At 36.3% G+C, this 17,601-nt stretch overlaps 1 long non-coding RNA gene and 1 pseudogene across 1 annotated transcript in view; both read right to left on the minus strand.

Moving 5' to 3' along the window:
• Positions 1-4,811: 4,811 nt before the first annotated feature.
• Positions 4,812-4,929, minus strand: LOC118614052 (annotated as a pseudogene).
• A 4,348-nt stretch (positions 4,930-9,277) lies between these two features.
• LOC107520990 overlaps positions 9,278-17,601 on the minus strand; it is a 34,977-nt gene continuing 26,653 nt past the window's right edge. The window contains exons 2-3 of the long non-coding RNA XR_001599477.2: positions 14,251-14,312; positions 9,278-9,374 (exon numbers count right to left, since the gene is read on the minus strand). This is a non-coding gene — a long non-coding RNA (uncharacterized LOC107520990). The remainder of the gene's footprint in view (positions 9,375-14,250; positions 14,313-17,601) is intronic.

Consider the following 17,601-nt stretch of genomic DNA (forward strand, 5'->3'; position numbering starts at 1 on the left):
ATTGTATTTCAAACAGCTGCACAATATTGTATTCCTGCCATGAGGGTTCTAATTTTTAATATTCTGTATTTTTGATTATAGCTATCCTAGCAGGTAAAAAGTGATGTCTCATTGTGGGAGCCAAAAATCTTTTAATATTTATTTTTAAAGGTGTTTTAAGTTTGTAAAAGTGTCATTTCTACTAGAGTCTTTGAATTTGTCCCCTAATTAAACTTGAATGAATATATAGACATTTTATGTGTGTATAAATATATTCAGGGCAGAGGAGGAGAGAAATACATATTAACTCTCAATTTTACCAATTTCCATGATTATCTTTTATTCAAAAAATCAGTTGGGATATATTTACTTATTCCTGAGATTAATATACCAAATACCAGGTAACATCTTCTCTCAACCTGACTTTCTATTAAAAATATTAAAATTTTAAGCACAGCCATATGTGCCAGGCCAGATTACCAGTCCCTGGTACATGATAATGGTTCATGAAATATTTATTAATGAAAAAGTATATGAAGAATCATAGAGGACGGAAAACTATGTGAACAAAATATTGGGTTTTCTGCATTAGGAACTAATACTCTGCTGCAGTGAATATCTTACCGGTTTTTGTACTTGTAATGTTCTCACTGTACATTTTATTCTTGAGGTGTAGCAATCAGAAATGTATGTAGTAGTCAAGGTGCAAAGAACATTTGTAAAAAGTGTTTTATATTCTATTGCACCTTATGTTGACTGTATTACTCATAGAAATAATGACAACAAATATTTTAAAAAATGGAAATTTGGAGACTGAGAACATAGAATAGAGGGACTATGCAAAGATAAATATGAACCAAAACAGAAAACAAAGTAAAAACAAACACATCAACAGGATCTTAAAATACATGTAATCAAAATCAAAAGTCAAAAAGCAATCTATAAATATTACCATATATTGAGCAGACAATAGGTTAATTTTCTTAATATAAATATTTTGCAACTTACTGAAAAATTAGGCAAACATCTCATAAAATTGGGAGTTGGAATTGTGCTATGTTGCAGCAGACATTACCAGTGATATCTAGTTCTCTTTCCACATGGAAGATATATAAATGGGTAAAAAAGATTTTTTTGACATTCAAACTCATTTCGAATTAATAAAATGCAAATTACAGTAGCATTTCAAAAATCAACCAGCTAACAACTAGAAAAAGTTAGTCATATACAGTTCTTGTAAGACTATAAAATATAGATTCTCCTATACAGACAGCTAGAATAATAATCAGCACAATTCTAACATGTGTAAATTTTATTTAAAATATAATTTAAAAAATATACAAATAATTATAATATTTTAGAACTTTTTGATAAATTGTATACATTACCAACTTATTGACAGTCCAGGTAGGCTACACTATGTCTCAGTAACAACTCCAAAATCTTAGAGATGTGGCATAACTTATATGTTTTTGCTTGCTCATGCCAAGTCCCCAATAGGCCTGGGCAGTTCTCCAGGTATCTACCCTGTAACTCAGTGTTCAGGGTTGGCCATTTACACCAGTTCTCTTCTACAGAATGGGAAATGAGACTGAAGAATTATAAGTGTTTCACTGCCTCCACTCTAAAGTGACATTTCATTGGTTACAAGAGGGTTGAAAGGTATAATCTTCCATGTGGAAAGAGAACTAGATATCACTGGTAATGTCTGCTGCAACATAGCACAATTCCAAACTGAAAAATTATATTATCCATCCATCCATCTATTCATCCATGTAAATACATACACATGTCTTGGAAAATATATACATACTGATTTTTATTAACATTAGGATTATAAAGTCTTTATAATCAGAATAGTAAAATGATTTTCTTTGTGAACAATTCATGGATTCTAATGTAATAAAATTTAATTATAACATGCCAACATACTCAAGAACTTGTCAAGCCAATCCAACAGTTTAGAAAGGGAATTAGAATGCTAATGAAGCCTAATTGGTGGCCTGCTGGGTTCAGCTTCACTTTGGTAGGTGGCACTAAAGCATGGGTAACTATTTTGGTTGTACTACATTGTTGGAACAACCCTGTGGGTGTCTCTTTCACCACTCAGTGAATTCAGTTAGCATGCCAATGAAGTCTCAAAACTTTGTCTATCAAAAGCATTTAAGTTTCTCTCTATCCCCTAGCTTGGCTATTTACTGACCTGGCATGAAAACCCTGTATAGAGTTTATAGTTTTCATAGGTCTTTCAATCCATTATCTCATTTAATACTCCTAACAACTTTGGGAGGTAGGTCTTATATTCTATTACTAACTATGAAATGAAATTTAATTAGTTTTAGAAAATGCAACTGGTTCCCTAAGGCTACATGATTTCTCCAATGTTACAATTAGTAAGGGACAGTGTTAGAATTCAAATTAGTTTCTCTTGACTCCACCATCATGTACCATTGCCACCATATTCATCCTGTCAATCATTCTTTGAGTCACAGAATACAGAAATATCTTTATTTTATAGAAGAGTTTGTTAAAATAAATGATTTAGAAATGAGCCATTGCAAGAGTGAGTAGAGACTGCACTCTTGCTGACAAAACCTTGAATCTAGGATTCCTGACTCTTTGCTCTGTCATCTCTCACTACCTGACATGGACTCAGGGGCAGTAATGAAGGTTCTCTGAGACATCACTGAGTTTTTGATGTTCTTTGGAACAGAGTCTTACTCTTTCCAAATAGCTTCTTAAAATGTGCTACCAGCATAGTGTACAGTTCTCAGCACTCAGGCAAAGCCAACACCCTACTTACATCTTTGAAACTTTTTATAAAAAATTCTACTGATAAATATGTATAGCAGTCCATGGCTTGGACTTCATGCTTAGCCAGATGGGAATTAAAAAAAAAAAAAAAAAAAACTGTCTCAACAAAAAGTGAGAAAAACTTTCCCTGTTCCTCTTACAAGTGTTTAATTTGAAATGATCTCTTAAAAAGTAGACATTGCTTGAAATGAAACCCCATTTATTTTCGAGTAAATGGAAGATGTTTGTGTTTGTTTATATATTTATTACTTTTGTCCCAGAAAGAATACAAGATACTTTACAATGGTATAATAAATGAAATAAGAGAGCACAGGTTAGTTTTAGAAGCAAAGTAATAAGGTTGTGAAAACTGGCCAGAGAATAAGGGAATGTATGTTTTTGCTATGTATGAACAATGAATTTGGTCTAAAATTTTAATTGGGTAGATGGTCATCAAAACTTTTTTTTTTCTGGTCAAATCTCCTATAGTTTTGTGAGAAATCCTCAAAGATAATTACAGTTTTAGAGATTTACAATAAAACTCAAAGTAGGGGAATCTTTTATTGGATGACAAAAAGTAATGCTCTCTCTGTTAGAGTTGTATAGTACAGTTGCTGAATTTGGAAAGGGTTAAAATGTTGAAGGTAAGCCACAACTCTGGACTGTATACAAAAAATTTACTCAAGCGCCAATTAGAATAAACAAACACAAAAACTGTGCTTGTTGTCCTCTGGGCCTCACTGCTGCACCTTTCCCTGTAAAGTTTTGCTTATATGACAGTTGGAAGGTAGAAGAGGTGGAGACACCATTAATATCCTCTGCAGGCCACTGCAAGTTAATACCTGGGCAGAAGATAAGGTTTTGAGAATCATCTGCTTTGAGAGCCAGCTAAGAATGGAAGCTACAGAGATGACTGAGATTTACCATGGTTTCCAAGTAAGCTTCTGTATTCACCTACTTCTTTTGTCCTACACCTGAAGCTTTGTGTTCCAAGTCTGCCAGCAATGTTAGCCATCAATTCTCTGTATTAAAATCCTTACTGTTTGGAATACCTGGAATGGCTTCTGTTTTCCTAGCCAATCTCTGACACTGCAACAAACTGTGCTGACCAAAACAATTTCCTAGCAGCTGCGATGTCAATGATATGAGAAAGTCAGATTCTGTTTTATAATTCTTAGTGTTCATAAAATAAAAGAGAACTATTTATTTGTCATACTCTTTGATTCAGAACTCAGCTGGGAAGAGGGTGTTATTTATTGAACTCCCTCAAACCCTCAAAATTCTAAGATTAAAAGGCAGGGTCACCTAGAGCTGCTGGACTCAAAGTCTTCCTAGTGTGTCTCTTTTTAATTTGCCATCAGCTGGGTACTCCTGACTCTCTCCTCCTACCTGATGCTAAAATAATGTGCCTTGGCCATACAGAAACATGCAAAATCATTGTATGACAGAATCTCAAGAATCTGCAGAACTATTTCACCACAAGATATGACCTAGTTTTATATATCTTGGGAGAAATGAATTCATGTCTAAAAGTCTGGAGTGAACATATAAGATAAAGAAGCAGAAAAACCCAAAAGCAACCCATAGAAGATTCTAGTAAGAACAAGCTAAATTTATCTTCAAAGAGATGCATAAAACTTAGAAAAAAATAATTCAGTTGAACTAAAGAAGTGTGTTAAGACTGCTAAGTAAAATGCATGTGGAGACAAGTATATCTCCAGATCTTAGAGGCCACCTCTTACCCATCTCCATTTGGGGAATGAGAGGATGGGATGTTATATCTTCTTCGTCTTTGAATCTTTAGTCATATTAGTGTGATGGCTCTCTGAGGAAATTCCTACAAAGTTTCAACTGCAATACATCTATGTCTTATAGTCCACAAATTAAACAAACTGTAACAAACATAAGAAGCTGCTAATCAGTTGGCTATATTTATTTTATTTTATATTATTTATTTATTTTAGGTGAGGCAACACTTGGTTGACCTCATAGATTGCAAGGACCTTGTCAGTTTACAATCCCTTACTTTTTATTTTTTGTGTCCACAGCACCTGGTCTTCCTAGGTGGTCTCCCATCCAAGTACTAACTAGTTCGACACTGTCTAACTTCTGAGATCAGACGGGATCGGGCTTGTTCAGAGTAGTATGGCCGTAGACCAGAGGTGGCTATATTTTAGTGATGAGTTAAATGATTCACTTTTTATATGATGCTTCCCAAAGTGCTTTGGCATCTCTTCCCACCTGACAAATGCTAAAGAAATGTGGAAAAAAATCATAATTGTGACATAAAAAAAAAAAAAGGACATAGTTGGGTGACACGGGTTTTCTAAATTTTCTGAGCACATTTTTTAAAAAGCTATTTGATTTCTCCAGTGATGTTTATTTTTAAAGGGTTTGGGAAAGGTCTCTCATCTTGACTGTATGTGGCACTATGTCATCACAAGGTTTGAGACTCCTACTTTCTATCCTGCATGGACGGCGATGACCTCAGCTTTCAGCGGCATCTAGAGCAGTGGGATTCACTCACCTGGGGTAATTCCGCAACCCCCCAGGGACATCGAGAAATGTTTGGAGACAATTTTAGTTGTCAAAATTTGGCGGTGTGTGTGCTACTGGCATCGAGTGACTAGAACCCAAGGATGCTGTACGATGTATAATACATCATCCCACAATAAAGAATTATCCGGAGCAAATGTCTATCATGCTGAGGTTAAGAAACACTGACTTAGAAAAAAGGGAGCTGGCAAACTTGTTTGCTTCTTAAAAATAGGCACTAACCTTTTTCTCTTTGGCTGCTGCCTCAGTCAGGAGAACCAGAACTAAGCTTTGGGCAACCAGAGTTTCCTGATAGGATTATCTATAGCTGATTGAGCTTCTAAGCTCCTTTCCCTTCATTTTCCTCTACAAATCAAGTTCTGTGAGAGAGCTGCTTGAATTCCACCTCAAGTTCTCTCACTCATAATTTAGATCTCAAAGTTCAAATTAAGGCAACAAAAACATGTACATACCTTGAAACACAGAGATTTCTGAAAGCAAGGACAACAAACTTTTGAAACAAGGGCCTGAAGAATGATACTTTGATAGGAAAAAATGTTTTGTTTCCAGCCCCCTACCCACAGTTTTCACCCGTTAACCACTGCCTCCCTGGCACTTTGGACCTATCATGATTGTATTAAATTTTGTTATAGAAAACTTGATTTTAAAGTTCTGACCATTCAAAAGAATGGTTAAATTCACATTTCCTATAGGAAAAAAAAAAAAAAGAGAGAGAGAGAGAGAACCATTTACTCATGAGACAAATAACTTTTCTTAGTATAAGAGAGCTTTCCCTCAACAACATCTTACAAATAAAAAAAAGTTTCAGAATACCCTTTTTCTAAACATTCTGCAACAGAGGCTTAGGTGTGTGGAAAGGTGGTATGAGGAGACAGGGAATACAATGCTATCTGGGCACTTAGCTTCCTATTGATATAAGTTATTTCAAGAATAGTTTTAGAAGATCTAACCAAGAGGTCTAATCAAGAAGTCTTTTGCTTAGCTCAGTCTTAATAAATATCTGTCAGTAGAGAGTTATACTGGAGAACATATTAATCTAAAATGTGTCTATTGGGGGTTACCAGTGAAATACAGGTCCATAGGTTACAAAGACAGCCAACCTACTATCTAGCTTGGAGGAAAACTAAGGAGCCTGACAAAACTGAATTCCTGGTTGGAGTTTCTCTCCCTTTTCCTGGAAGTTACAAAAGTAGGATCTACATGCAAAATCAAGACTCTCCTTAGAAAACTGTTTTACATCCTCTCTAGCACAAGGATACTTGAGCAATCAAGGCCCATTTATAAAATTCCTTTAAACAAACATTCTAATGAATTTACTTATGCAGATTTTCTTTGAAAAACGTGAATACTTTTAAGAAGCATGGTTCCTATCACAGTATTTTATATAAAAAATGCTTTATTACCTAAATTCTAAAAGCAGACACTCTTTGGATTGCCTCTATAAATCACATTTTAAAAAGACACCTATCTTAGAAATTAGAATGCTATTGACCAGAATTCTTCCTTCACACAGACAAATCCTTATATTCAGGAATTTAGATTGCTGCTATTTAAAACATCTAAAGACGAAAGGGTCATGGTTGCGTTTTTTTTGAAACTAGCATTGTAAATTTATTCAGTCATCCAAAAAATATTTGCTGAATACCTACTTTATGTCAGAAATTGTGTTTAGGTGCAGGGATACAGCAATTAACACGACAAAATTATTTTCTCTCAGATTCTAGTTGTGAAGCTAGAAAAGTTGTTGTTAAAGAATAGTAGGTAGCATTGAAAATATTTCAAGGAAAATAGAATGGAAAATTATAGAGATAGGAGTTGTGATTATAAATAGGATTGTAAGGGAAAACCTGAATGATATTGTGAGATTTGAGAAAGGCGAGGTCATGAGCCATGTGGACACGTCGGAGAACACACAGCACAGAGGAAACAGCTAGTGCAAAGGCCTGGCAGTGGGAATGTGCACGTATGTTTGACAATCAGCAAGATCAGTGAATATGGTGCAAGGCAGAAAGCAGGAAGAGATTATATCTGAGAAGTAATCGGAAGCCAGATAATGGTGGGTCTTTTAAGCAATTACAAGATTATCAGAATTTATTCTGAATGACTTTGGTAGCTGCTGGAGAACTTAGTATAGCTAAATGATATGATCTGAGTCACATTTTAACTAGAGCACTCTGACTGCTTGGTTAAGAAATTGGAAGCAATTATTTCCAGGTGTATCACTTTACATTTGTCTCACTGAAATTCTCTTTTTCTTCTTGGCACTTATATGTTTGAAATCTACTACTGCATTATGCCTATTTGAAGAAGAGCTCTATTAAATATCTTTATACTTCACATTGTATTCTTTCCTCCAGGTTTATTATAAAGTGTTAAATAAGATTGGACTCAGCACCCAGAACCTTCCAATATTAATTAACACATTTATATACAAGGGCGTAATAAATATGTTAAGCATTTACATTATGATTTTAGGTGATAAATGAAGATATATGCATGCACATATCCAATATAATCTCGAATACATAAACAATGTACAAAGGAAAAAAGATCAAACAGAAATATCCCAAGTGTCCAGAGATTATTTTCTTCTTTTTTTGATTTTGAGTATATTTTAATTCGTGTGAGGAAATAAAAATTATTAGAGAATGCAAGAAGTCATCCTCTAGACATACACTGTAATTAATATGTGGAGTTCTTTGTAAGCAGACACTGAGAAGTTTGGGGTGAAAGATGTTTATTAGGAATAAGTTAAACTTCCTGGCAATCTCAGCCAACACAGTGAGAAGTTCTAAAACAAAAATTGCCCATAAGAGTAGTCCTGCTTTAGACCAAAATGGTCTAGGCTTTCTGTCCCCACCTCAATCAGTCACTGACTGAAGGCGTGGCCTGTAATGGGGCAATTTTCTGGAATGAGGCCTGCTCTGAATGGTTGACAGCTAGAGTTGTCTATTGACCAAAATTCCCTCTGCTGAGCATATCCTTTCTTGAAGGGTGGCATATTTCTGTTTTCCATAAACAAATGCCTTGAGAGAGAGCATTGTACCTCCAGCCTCTCACTTATCCAACCTCTGAGGAGAAAAATGATTTAAACTGAGCAAACAGATACCTGCTACAAAACTAAAGAGAGGGAAAAAATGGAGTCTAATCTTTTAGGCATCTCTAGGTGGAGGAGGAAGAATACAAATTATTTCATATTTTAAATACAATATATTTCATATATTATAATGACTTATGTAAGAATCAAAAGAAGTTTGAAAAAACAAGGTACTGGGAATAGACAATTATTAGAACCAGAAAAGGTGAGTGGTCTGATACTGCTTTCTTCATTTCTTTACTTTCAATTTTGGCTTTATTCTCTATAAATTTATTGTAATATATCTGGCCAAAGACCGAAAGAACATTTTTAATGCTTCCCTTGGCTAAGTCTCTCCTTTTATTTGACACATTTTTTTAGATATGTTTTCTTAATTACATGTCAGCACACTCTCCTGGTTTATGGCCCTCTCTTTGTGTGTTTCTTCTTGGCTTCTTTTATTCATTTCTCGTTTTCCTTCTAATACCAAAATCTTTTATCTACTCAGCTATTTCCTATATCCTTTTACTTCTCTCTCTGTATTAAACTCTACATGATATCATTACTTTGTACTGTTTCACAGCACCTCTATGAGATGACTCCCAAATTTATATCTCCCCCCAATCTCTTGAGTTGCAAACTCATATATCAAATTTGTCTTTGAATTTCCACATAGATGACCTCAGGGCATCACATATATAACATGGGCAAACCTAAATATTTAATATAATTAATCTCTCCTCCCACACACAACAGTCCTCCAAACTTTCCCAATATTCTTACACAAAAAAAACATTCAATTTTTTAACATGCAACTTTTTTAAGCCAGAAAACTCATATACTTAGCATACCAAGTATAGTTGATTTGAATTCCCAAAAATGCATTTCCTCTTCTGTCAGTGCCATGACTCTAGTGTACATCATCATCAGATCTTATCCAGACCCCTTCTATAAACTTCTCACTCTTTTCCTGTAAAAAAAAAAAAGTCCATTCTCTAAAGAGTAGCTAGAATAATATTTTTAAAATGTATATAGAATCATGTTCAAAACCTTTTAGAGAGTTCGCATTACACTCTATATAAAAAAATCCAAATTCCGTACCACGTCCTACACGTACCTGCATAATCTGGGCCAGGTTGTACTCTTCATTTATGCTCCTTGCTGGTTCTTCAATTCACTCTTCCCCAGACCCACTGGCGTTTTTTTTTTTTTTTTCTTTCCCTAATGCATCCAGATCTCTACCATCCTTTAACTTCTGCATATGCTAGTCCCTTTCTGGACTGCTCCTTCTCACTTTCAATGTTTATATCAAATATTTCTTTAAAAGGGCCTTTGTGAAGAACTACTTCTTGGATAGACTCATGTTACTTTATCTGTTCTTCACTTACCACAACCACATATTTTACATCTGTTGATTTAATTGTCTAAAATCTGTCTCCCTTATTAGAATGTAAGCTCAATGAGAGCCAGGGAAGCATCTGTTTTGTTCACTACTGTATCTGCAGCAATTAGCATAATATTTGACACCCAGTAAGTAACCAATGAATATGTGTTAGATGAATTAATAAAGTCTTTATACTATAAAAACATTAAGAAATAACATTTTGATCCTTTTATTTTAGGAAGATAAAATGTCTTGCAAATTTGCTCACATTTTGTAAATGGTGAACATGAAATACAAAAGGCTTGAGGATCTCCTCTAGTCCGAGACAAGCCTCCATTATGTCTCATCCAGATGACTTCCAGAGCCTCTTCAACAGTCTCCTCACTTTCTCCTTGTTCGCTCTCCATAGAGTAGCTATATCTGGGACCAAGGCAAAATTTGAATTTAGTGTTTTGCCATGTTTCAAAGGAAGGGAGAAAGATAGTGCAAAAATAAAGTACAACTTAAGATGAAGCCTCCAAAAACTACTTAGGCTCACTTAGTTCTTTCCCCACAAACCTCCTGAGCTTCTCAGTTACTGAGAGAAAGATTACTGTGGACAGATCTTCTAAAGAAGGCACTGGTGGCTTCCTCGCACATCAAGAAAATTCAATACTGAAATAGCAGTAGGAAGCAGCAAAGATACAGTCTCCAAAGGAAACTCATCAGTATATTTCCTTTAGTATCAGAGACACACAAACAAGCTCAATTGACTTTAATTAAGGTCTCCCTAGGCTCACCAGCTGGGGAACTTTCCTAGCATTCTTAGCACAATAGATAAGTAATTTGCCAACCAGAGTTAAATGTGAATGATACTGAGGTCCCAGGGTAGCTATATCATCCCTAGAAGTAATTAGTAAAAGCTTATAACTGTTATTCTGCATTCACAGCAAAACACCTTGTTATCATAGCAATGACTTAGATATATGTGTTAATTTGACACCTATTGAACAAGTATTTTAATAAAGTCAACATACCAAAAACATAGAAACAGGCTTGTGTTTTAATGTCATCACATTTCCTATGGTGATGGTGATGATTTTTTAATGCAGTATTCCTTAACACATCTTTGACTATCATGCCTTATAATGGTATGCTTTATAACACTTTCGTTGAAAAGAAACTCAGATTTCTTTTTAAATCCAAATGCGTGTAGGCCACAGAAATACTAAGTAAAGGACAAGAAATTTTAATAAGTAGCTGGAGTGTTCAATTTATGTTGTATGCCAAGTTTGCAAAATGCTTTCAAGGATTTTTATTCATTGCCCCTTATAGCAATCCTGTAAAGACAGATCAGTACTTATTAGCATCCTAACATCACAAATGAAGAAAATGGCAATGCAGAGAGGTTAAGTGAGCTGCACAGGGTCTTAGGAAGTCAATGAGAGGGGGATGGGATTAGAGCATGAAGCTCTTTTCCTTTTCAGGCTAGCAAGTGGCCCTAGCTCCATGGAGGTCCTTTCCTGAGCAATACAATATATATGCGAGCATTTGTGGACATTTAAAATATAGAAGAACATTTCAGAAAGCAGTTCTCTCCGTGAAAAACATTCTTCAAATAGAATGATTTTCTGGATAGGTGTGATGAAAGTCACAGTGAATTTTGTCAAGAAAATTTCTCTAATTCTATAATCCTCCACTTACCAGCCACTTATCTGCCCTTAGGCAAAACAACTTCTCTATGACTCAGCTTCTTGTCTTCTAAAATTAATACAGGAACAGAAGCTATTCTTAAGGATTGTGAAGAAGAAAAAGAAATAACTCGTTGACAGTCAACAAATAACTCCTTGAGTGTCTATTATGTGGCAAGCACTCCAAATAACTAAGTAAGAGTCAGGGGCCTGGTCTCCTTCTTCCAGGAATGTAATATTACTGAAAAGTTTAAGGTTGTTAATTTTATATTTGGGAAATCTAGTGTCCTGTGGAAATGTGGAGATCTAAATGGTCTCATTTCAGGCATAAATTTCCTAAGTAAGTCAACCTTAAATTCTAAACTAGGGATTAACAAAAAATGGCCCTTAAGGGTAGAGTACAAGGCAACTATAAAGGTAATTGAATGTTTGCTCAGTACTTTATTTCCAGAGAAAAAGATACAATACAAATAACATTAAGAAAGTAGCCCTCAACAGAATATCCCAGAAAAACACATGCACATGAGTATAAACTGTATAAATAAAAGAAATCAAGCTAACCATCTACCATCGAGATTACTATGAATTAACATACAGAATCTTTATCCTAGTAGATTTACATGTGACTGGTAAAATATAAAACACCAACTTATCCTTTAAAAAAATGAAAAATCCACATAGAAATAAGAGATAAAAATATACAATTGACAAAATATTCTTTTATAAGTAATCCTAATAAAAATTTGTTAATCAAATAAGATTTATTATGCCCCCTTCTGCAAAATATACTCCTGAATTTTCAGCGTATTCTGATTTATTTTGTAAGACGTCTAAATTCAGAGATATTAGTTTATGAACAAATAGCATCTAATTTATTTCATTATAAATGTTATAACTAAAAAAAGGCAAAAAACTTTAAAATATTTTTTCATATGTACTATATTGGTTATCAATTCCATGGCCATTTATCCCAAAACTTAGTGGTTAAAAAATCATAAACATTTCTTAGTTCACAGTTTCTATAGTTCAGGGATTCAAGAGCAGATTAGCAGGGTGGCATTTCATTAAGCTGCAGTCAGGGTGTTGGTAGGGACTTTGGTCATCTGAAGGATTAATTAAAGCTGTAGAATCTGCTTCCAAGGTGATTTATTCACTTGACCATTGACAGGAGGTCTCGGTTGCCCTCACATAGGAGCCTCTGCATAGCCTGCTTGAATGCCCTCAAACATGACATCTGCCTTCTTCCAAAGAGAGATTCAAGAAAAAGTGAGGTAGAAACCACGCTGTCTTTTATGACCTAGTATCTAAATTCTCACATGGTCACTTCCTCTTTTTGTATCTTAAGAAAAGGATGACTAAATCTAGTCCACACTCTAGAGGATGTAATTAGTCTCTACCTCTTGAAAGGAAGAGTATCAAAGAATTTGTGGGTGTATTTTAAACTATCATAGTTGTTTATTTTAGAGCTATTTCTATTATTTGGCTATTCTTTGGAATAGCATATGTTGGTAACACCTAATTCTCTACCTATGAGGTGGTAGGACCACCCAGCGTAGTGACTCAGTGCCCGGATTCTGGGACTCTACCATCCAGGTCAAAATCTTGACTCTAATATGTACGAGCTGTGTGATCTTGGATAAACAACTAACATGTGCTTCAGTGTTTCCTCTTCAAACAGCTAATTATAGTTCTTACCTTTTAGGCTTTTTGTGAGGACTAAATGAATGTCAATGAATAAGGTGCTTAGACTATTTTGTGCCACATTATAAATACTCAATAAGCTTTAATGACTAGTATGAGTTAGTGGTAATTGTAATAGCTCAGCTATATACTAATAACTTTATTTCAATAGTCAGAAATATATATTTTTTCTTTGTTGAAAATAAAAGATTTTTAATTGAATCATTAGACAATAAATGTATCTTACCTAAAACAACACAGTGGATCGCACAGTATAAAAAAATTCACTTTAGAATATTTCATCACTTTATTTCCAGTGAAGAATTTACTTTCTCATCTCCAATTGAGGAGTAATTTTCTTTGGGGTATTTTAAATCCAATACACATTTTTATTTTTAATCCCTCTATAATAGGATATTTATTCATAAAGTAGTTGAATCAATTGAAAACAATGCTGTCTGAAATTAGTTTGGTTAATTGTTTTTCTCTTACCAAATGCTTATACCTCAGCTCTACCTGAATGTATCCTCAATTTTTATTCTTTTGACAAGCTTATCCCCTACTATGCTGTGTTTCTTTACAGCTTGATTGCAGTGTGTCAAAACTGCTGGGTTCTAATCATGAACCTCTTTTCAAAGATTCCGTTGCTTCCCAGTAGCTGAATACTTACATCCATTCACCGACTGTTACTGTCAGTATCCTGCTGTCTCCTCATGTGAGGGGTTCCCAAGGGTTTTTTATTTCAGCAGCTTAATGAGCACTTTGAGCTTGTGAATACTATTTTCTTTGCGAAGCCAGGGCCATAAATTCCTTCAAGTCTCACCCCCACTACCACTACACCTGGTAAAGAGAGAGGAAATAAGCTTCTGCCCTCCCCACCCCACTGTTCTTTCTCTCGGCAGATCAAAAAAAATTCTCTCAGCCCTTCTAAACTAGCCATTACCAATCCTGCAACCTCAATGTCTCTTTCTGCCTCCTATTCAAACAAAACGTAATTTTTCTAGAAGCAACTCATGACAGCATATCTGTCATATGCAAAGATGATCAGATTGGGGAAGCCCTTCCAGGACTGTAAAGGAGAAAAATGTGCTGTGCACAAATAAACTGTTTACCTGCAAACTTGTGTCTTCAAACTCTCATTTCACCTCTTTCTGACAGTATCTGTGTTTTTTTCCTGATAAGAAAAAAAGAGGTTATTAAATCATATTTCTAACCTACAATTTGCAAAGTCTCAGTAATTTTAGTTCCATTTCTCACTTATGTATGTGTTACATATATACTTCTGCCTTTTAAACACAGATAACTTTTTCCCACAGTGGAATAATAATACATAGAGTATTCCTTAATTTGCTGCTTTCTTAAATTAATACATGGTATTACATCTATTTAATCAGTACCGGCAAAGCACATGATATTTGTAACTGGACTATCTAGATATATACACCATCTCCACACAGCACTATGTTAAATTGGGTAAATTATTTAATCTTTTTAACCTTTGCCTGTCTGTAAAATGGAGATAGTATCTAACCTCATATGGTTGTTGTGAGGATAAATATGATATGGTAAGGACTTACCACATTAGCTAGCAATTGGAAAGTAATCAGTGTATTTTAGTTATGAATAAAATTATTATTGTTATATCACTATTATGTAACAAATTTACTTCATTTATTAAAATGACCAAAAATAAAATCCCATTATAGAAATTGATGAGTCTCAGTGTGTCTAACCAATTCCCTAATAATGGCTCTTTAGATAGCTTCTAACTTGATGATAGACATTCTTACAGAGCCATCTCTGCCAATTGTGGCTATTTTTCTGTTTGCAATATTCCTCAAATCTCAGTAACCCTGGAGAGAGTGAATACTCAGAGATCAAGAATTTTTTCCCCTACTAGAATGTTTATCTTGCACATTCTATGGCCGGTCTGGGACAGGGAACAAAATTGCAGGCCCACTGTAGCCTCCAGCCCTTCCACAACAACCAGGCAGCTGTGGAGCTCTCCTGTGGCCCTGCTCAGGCAGGGAGCCAAGCCAGCAGCCCTCCCCAAACTTGCAGCACAGTCTCTGGCCCTGTATAGCCAGGGAGCCTGAATAGAGTCTCTGGGCAGCCTCCAAGCGCAGCCGATGGTACTGCCCACTGCAAAGCCCAGCCTACAACCCTGCACAGCAGCAGAGCCCAGCCAATGGCCCTGCCTGACTGCTGAGCAGAACCTTCCTCCCATCCAGGCAGGGAGCCCAGGCCATGATTCCGCCTAACATCGGAACATAACCTGTGGCCCCACCTGACAAGGGAGCTCAGAACCACAGAGCACAGTCTCCAATCCCACCCAACTGTACAGTTGGAGGCCCAACAGCATAGAACAGACAATGGTCCACTCAACTTTGGGGCACAGCTTGAGGTCCCATCTAACTACAAAGTCCTGCCTGTGGCTCTGCCTGAACATAGTCAGCCAACTGCACTATCAAGTTCATTAAGCACAGCCTAAGGCCCCACCTAACCAGAGGTGATTACAGAGCCCAGCTAGTAGCTCCACCTGATGGTGAAAGATAATCAACAGCCCTCCCTGACCAGTGGCCCTAACTGGATGTGGAACTCAGCCAGCGGGCCCACCAGGAGCCCAGCCAGCAACAATCTTTGCCCTACAACAGAGCAGAAGCAATGGTGTCATCCAGCTAGAGGCCCTCATAACAAGTCCAGCCTTCACATGGACACTACCAGCTGTCTCATCCAGTGTGTCAAGTTGAGCTGACTGGTAGAGGTCTTTTCCTGCTGAAGTGAACCCATAAAGTCTAGAACAGGAGGCCACTTAGGTTTACAGCAAAATTGAGACAAAGGTACAGAGATTTCCCATATATCTCCGGCTGCCATATACATATGAATAGCCTCCCCTACTATCAAAAGCTGGCACCAGAGTTGTATATTTGTTACAAACAATGAACCTACATTGACACATCACAATCACCTAAAGTCCATACTTTACATTAGCATTTACTCTTGGTGTTATACATTCTATGGGTTTTGGCAAATGTGTAATGACATATCTACCATCATAATATCACACAGAATATTTTTACTGCCCTAAATGTCCTCTGTGCTCCACCTTTCATCCCTTCACACACATACACCCCAACCTCTAGCAGCCAATGACCCTTTTGTTGTGTCTACAGTTTTGCCTTTTCCAGAATGTCATATAGTTGGAGTCATACACTATGTATGACAGAGGTGGAGACTGGGGGAAACAGCAACAAACCAAGGGACAGCAAAGATTTCAGGTAACCACCAAAATTAAAGAAGAGACAAGATAGGATTCTCCTCTAGAACTTTCAGAGTGAGCATGGCATATTAACAGCTTGATTTAAGATTTACAGCCTCCAGAACCATGAGAGAATAAATTTCAGTTGTTTTAAGTCACCCAGTCATCGGTAGTTTGTTAGAGCATACCTAGGAAAATAACATGCTGTCTCTATCTCATTACTCTGTTCCAGACTCTTATTATATTACAGGCACTGTTGTGAAAGTTCTCTGCTTTCACATGCCAAAACCTGAGATGAGATTAAGTACTGATATTTAATTTTTGAGGTGCCAACCCAGGGCAGGAAGAATTAAGACATAGCAAACTAAGAGAGAAGTAATGCAAGGTACTGCATTGTTATGTTGGCTATTGCAAAGCAGACGTATCTGGTTGTTCAACCATATGGAATCTCTAGAGATAATATTCAAAGAAAATGTGCCAAGGTGTAGTTCACAGGAAAGAAGAAAGAGGGATAGCATATTCATTTGGCTTCCTCCTATTTCTTGTTTCCCAATGATCAAAATGACTTCACAAAGAGTTAACTTAAACATTTTAGAGTACCATTATCTGGCTATGATGGTTCACATCCTGTGAAGTGGACTCTGTACAAACCCAGAATTAGCAGGAAAAGCCAGAAAGTCAGAGCATGAGGCTAGTTAACTTGGTTTTTCAGCAGCAGCCAAAAGGGAAGGCTGAGCCTTCCAGGTAAGAGAATAGTAGACTCCAGGGATTAGAACCAGAAAGGGCCTAAGTCACTGCAGCTGGGATGGAGCAACTAATCAAAAATGTGAGAGAGGATGGCACAAAGGAAGATGCGTAAGAGGTGTCAGATTCATGTCCTGACAATACTTTCTGCATCTACTGATATCCAACTAGTCCATTATCCACACCGTAGACTTTCTAGAATATAATCAATTTACTTAGAATTCTTCACTGACTTTCCATTGATCTTAGAATAACGTCCTAGTCTGCTCATACAGCTATAACAAGATTGCACATACTGAGTGGCTTAAACAACATAAATTTACTGTCTCATAGTTCTGGAGACGGGAAGTATGGTCAGGCTCTGGTGAGGTCTCTTCTTGGCTTGCAGATGGCTATCTCTCCCCTGTGTCTTCACATGGCAGAAATAGGACCAAGAAGGGAGGGGTAAGGGAGAGAGAGG

Source organism: Rousettus aegyptiacus, unplaced genomic scaffold (genome assembly GCF_014176215.1).
Source record: "Rousettus aegyptiacus isolate mRouAeg1 unplaced genomic scaffold, mRouAeg1.p scaffold_m13_p_2, whole genome shotgun sequence".
NCBI classification, from domain to species: domain Eukaryota; kingdom Metazoa; phylum Chordata; class Mammalia; order Chiroptera; family Pteropodidae; genus Rousettus; species Rousettus aegyptiacus.